This window comes from Leucoraja erinacea, unplaced genomic scaffold (assembly GCF_028641065.1).
Source record: "Leucoraja erinacea ecotype New England unplaced genomic scaffold, Leri_hhj_1 Leri_82S, whole genome shotgun sequence".
NCBI lineage: Eukaryota > Metazoa > Chordata > Chondrichthyes > Rajiformes > Rajidae > Leucoraja > Leucoraja erinaceus.
In genome coordinates this window covers 5,480-10,719 of record NW_026576762.1, presented here as the reverse complement: position 1 = coordinate 10,719, position 5,240 = coordinate 5,480, and the positions used below count along the sequence as shown (strand labels likewise).

Here is a 5,240-nt window from a genome sequence, read left to right as displayed (position 1 = left end):
TTGCATCTTTAATAATTGACTCCAGCATCTTTCACACCACCAAAGTCGGGCTAACTGGTCTGTAATTTTCCGTTTTCTCTCACGCTCCTTTCTTGAAAAGTGGGATAGCATTAGCTATCCTCCAATCCACAGGAGCTGATCGTAAATCTATTGATCGTTGGAAAATGAAAATATATATAAATATATATGTATGTGTATATATGCATGTATGTGTATATATGCATGTATATGTGTGTATATACGCATGTGTATATATATATATGTGTATATATGTATGCATATAAATGTATCAATATATGTATGCATTTGTGTATGTGTGTGTATATATGTGTGTGTATAAATATATATATATGCATATATTTATTATTACTATATAATTATATATATAATTGCCTTTATGGTTTATGTATATCATCTTACAAGACAAATAAATTAATAGTGATGATTTAAATCAAAGTTGCTTCTGATACATGAGAATAAACTATTATCTCTAACTTGCCTCTCACACACAGACACACATTCATATAAATATATTAAATATATATACGTTAAATTTAATTTTTTGCAGTGTGTGTTAAAGCAATACAATGCAAGGGAAACTACACAAAGGAGGGGTCTGTTCCCGCTACAAGATACTTGAGGATCTTTGCTTTGGATCAAAGATTATAGCGGAGCTCTATAATCTTTGCTTTGAATCACAGCGGGTGGAATACCGGAAGTCGAGTGTCGCTGTAACAAATGGCGGCCGTGACGTTCCGTTGCGTACTACACGTCAGCCCATTGAATTTCGAAGGAGTGGTCTATCTTGTCCCTCTACGATCTTTGGTCAGCACCAAAGATCTTAGAGGGACAAGATAGACCACTCCTCGAAAAACGCGTAGTATGACGTGTGTGACCGTCGACGCCATTTTGTTAAGCATTTATTGGGCTTCCCCCACACTGTCATGGCGTCCTGATCTAAATTCCATCTCACTGCTCTGCTATCAAGTATTCTAATCGTAAATCTAAATGACCCGACCTGTCATTCTTTAGGTTCCCCAATAAAAAAGAAAGGTGAGAAAATATTTTTATTATTTTCAGTCGATATTCTGTCGTGAAAATGTTATTTTCTGTTCTCCCATCAACAGCCATTGGGAAATGGGTTTGTCGGTACATTAGAAAGTTATTAGACTTATGTTTAATAGATCTTTACTTACCATAATAATAAAGACAGTTTTAACACTTCTGTACATTTTAGGTTTTGTTCTTGTAAGGGATTTATTTCCAAAATATGGCCCGCGGACACATTAGGCCCAGTGGCCACGGGATTTTTCGAGCTCAGATTCGTGTCCGAGAATGCGGCGGCTGTTTACCTATTATATCCCTCGAATTGTCGAGACATCACAAGCAAAGATCACAAGCCCGCCGTGATCACAAGCCCGCCCATTCAAATATTATACAACTCTGCTCTATCATCTTTGGGTGCAATGGTGGGTCGGGGGGTTAGGCGGCGGCGGCCACAATCAAAGATACGAGAGCAGCTCTGCTCTATAATCTTTGGTCGGAATGGGACGGCTGCGCGTTATAATGTGCTATCGTTCCACTCCCTCTCCCCCTTCTCCCTCTCCCCCATCTCCCTGTCCCCCTTCTCCCTCTCCCCCCCTCTCCCCCTTCTCCCCTCCCTTCCTTCTCCCTCTCCCCCCCCCTTTTCCCCTTCTCTCCCTCTCCCCATCTCCCTCTCCCCCTTCCCCCTCTCTTCTGTCTCTCCTCTCTTTCCATCCCTCTCCCCCCTCTTTTCGATCTCTCTCTCTCTCTCCCTCTCTTCTCTCGATCTCCCTCCCTTCCCTCTCTCCCTCCCTTACCTCTTCGTGAGAGTTGGCAGCTCTGCTATGCCTTGGGTCCAAAAGAGGATAGAAAGAAAATACTTAATGGTCTTTGTAAGAAGATTTTAATAAGCTCTTCTACATTTAAGGTAAATTGACATATTAGAGGCAAAATACATCTTCAACATACAGATCTCCACACAACTGAAAACAATTGCATTTAAGTGATATATCATCCATTGTTCAGGCATGTAGTTATGATCATCTTTCTTCTTATTAGTTAATCCTAAATGATATCTCCTGTAATTTCAGATGTCAACAGTGGGTCCAGAATACTCATCGACAAGATCTCCTGCACCGAACTGCAGAGTATTTGTCAAATAACTGCCGTCTTATGTACATTGTGTGAAATTGTGATTTGTTAACTGCACAAAACTAATGCAAATGGCGATACATGCCTGCATTTGGCCCATACCCCTCTAAACCTGTCCTAACCATCAAATAACCTAACAGAACTGTCATGAGGAAAGATTTAAAAGACTAGGCTTGTATTCACTGGAGTTTAGAAGGATGAGGGGGGATCTTATCATATTGTTTACAGTGTACTATGTTTACAGATTATGTTGTGCTGCTGAAAGTAAGAATTTAATTGTTCTATCTGGGACAAGCTAGATGCAGGAAAATTGTTCTACATGACAATAAAACCCTCTTGTTAGATGCAAGGGGATCTTATAGAAACATCTAAATGAATAAAAGGACTGAACAAGCTAGATACAGGAAAAATGTTCCCAATGTTGGGCGAGTCCAGAACCAGGGGCCACAGTCTTAGAACAAAGGGGAGGCCATTTAAGACTGAGGTGAGAAAAAACTTTTTCACCCAGAGAGTTGTGAATTTGTGGAATTCCCTGCCACAGAGGGCAGTGGAGGCCAAATCACTGGGTGGATTTAAGAGAGAGTTAGATAGATCTCTAGGGGCTAGTGGAATCAAGGGGTATGGGGAGAAGGCAGGCATGGGTTATCGATTGGGGCTGATCAGCCATGATCACAATGAATGGCGGTGTTGGGTCGAAGTGCCAAATGGCCTCCTCTTGCACCTATTTTCTATATTTCTAAAACACTCATCCAGCAATCCTCGAGCCCACCAGCTCATCCCGTAGTCAATTCATCAGCTTTTCCATAAGAACTTCCATCAGTTCTTGCAAAAGAATGACAATCAGCCAATCTCGATTACCCTCAGCCCATCAAGCAGTCCCTTAATTCGCACAGAAGTCTGAACTATTGAATGCTCACTGCATCTCTTTCCATGTCAGCAAGTTAATATCCAGCTGCATATGAACCATGTGAAAAATGAATAAATAGATGCATGTGGTGCAGTGATTTGTGCAGCACTATAGGCCTGGAGACCAAGAGGAGTTCACCATTGAACGGAGTTTGAACGGGGGGCTTGAGGCCCCCGACCGAGGAAGAACAAAAGGAAGGGACTTGAACTTTATTTCGCCTTCCATCACAGTGAGGAATGTGTAGGAGTCACTTTGGTGAATGTCCGTATTAAAATGTGTTTTTGAGTGCTGTTGCTTTTAATTGTATGACTGACCTGGCCAATGAAATTCCTCGTATATTGCAAAACATACTTGGAAAATAAAATCTGATTATGATTCTGAAAAGCCTTTCCCTTCCATACTCTTTCCTCTCTTTGATCTTTTTGCAGCTGACTGCCTTTCTGTACATGTTGCAAGAGATTGTCGCGCATCCAGCATCCTCGGAGAATGTAGAATTAAAGGCAGTTTTAAAGATGGTTATTTGCCTCAAAATTGGGTTATTGTATCTCCAGAACCTCCCCAGAGGCTCTGGGAGACACAAGGTTGAAGAGGGAACACAAAAAGCCTAATTAGGAAGAATATTAAGAGTAAGATTTTCAATTAAAATACTGTAATTGATGGAAACTTGCCTTTAAATTGGTTCCTGGATGAAACCCTGATGGTTCTCACATTGTCTCTTTAAATTTACTCTCCTTTTCACGCTTGCATTAAAACACACAGCCACCACCATTCACAGTGATACTGCCCGGCAGTCTCATAATTACAGTCTACACAGCTACCTTGACAGCCACACAAAATGATGTAAATAAAAAAATGTTTTTTTCCTGTTTAAGAAGTTCAATTGAGAATTATTTCAAATTGTGGGGGTTGATACAAAATACTGTTGACCCACAAATGTGTTGATATGAGACATTCACATTTAAAAAATCCATGTCGCAAAAGAAGCAAGAAGGTGCCCATGTTATTTGACCAACTTGCCAGATTAATTTAAATATACACAATACACAATACAATTTATTTGTCACTTGAACCTCATAGAGGTTGTTGGAGCCCCCGGCGTGCGCTAGAAAAGTGCCGCAGCCATTTAAGCCACGCCGGGCGATGATGTAAGGCCCCACTCCAGGTCATCCTCGACCCCCGCTACTCGGGCGGAATAATTTGCCGTTGCGGAAGCCCCGAAAAGCGGTCTCCCAGCAGGGACCCGCAGGCTCCGATATTACTGTCTGCCAGGCCTGCGGTTGGAGCCTCCGAATCTCCGGGGCTCGGGTCACAGCAGCGCATGGGTACATATGTAGGTATGTATGCATTAGTTTTGCTCCTAATTCCCTTTTCAAAATCATTAATATATATGGTAAACAGTTGCAGCCCCAACACCAAGCCTTGTGGCAAAAAAATCCAGAAGATTAGTCAAACATGATTTTCCTTTCATAAATCCATGTTGACTTGGACAGATCCTTTTACTGCTATCCAAATGCCCCATTATTGCATCTTTAATAATTGACTCCAGCATCTTTCACACCACCAAAGTCGGGCTAACTGGTCTGTAATTTTCCGTTTTCTCTCACGCTCCTTTCTTGAAAAGTGGGATAGCATTAGCTATCCTCCAATCCACAGGAGCTGATCGTAAATCTATTGATCGTTGGAAAATGATAATATATATAAATATATATGTATGTGTATATATGCATGTATGTGTATATATGCATGTATATGTGTGTATATACGTATGTGTATATATATATATATATATGTTTATATATGTGTATATATGTATGCATATAAATGTATCAATATGTATGTGCATTTGTGTATGTGTGTATATATGTGTGTGTATAAATATATATATATATGCATATATTTATTATTACTATATAATTATATATATAATTGCCTTTATGGTTTATGTATATCATCTTACAAGACAAATAAATTAATAGTGATGATTTAAATCAAAGTTGCTTCTGATACATGAGAATAAACTATTATCTCTAACTTGCCTCTCACACACAGACACACATTCATATAAATATATTAAATATATATACGTTAAATTTAATTTTTTGCAGTGTGTGTTAAAGCAATACAATGCAAGGGAAACTACACAAAGGAGGGGTCTGTT

At 39.8% G+C, this 5,240-nt stretch overlaps 1 long non-coding RNA gene across 1 annotated transcript; it reads left to right on the top strand.

Annotated features, from left to right (window-relative positions):
* The first annotated feature begins 829 nt into the window (after positions 1-829).
* Positions 830-3,466, top strand: LOC129694855 (uncharacterized). Its single transcript, XR_008723058.1, has 2 exons — positions 830-1,053; positions 2,115-3,466. It is a non-coding gene; the product is annotated as an uncharacterized LOC129694855 (long non-coding RNA).
* Positions 3,467-5,240: the final 1,774 nt, after the last annotated feature.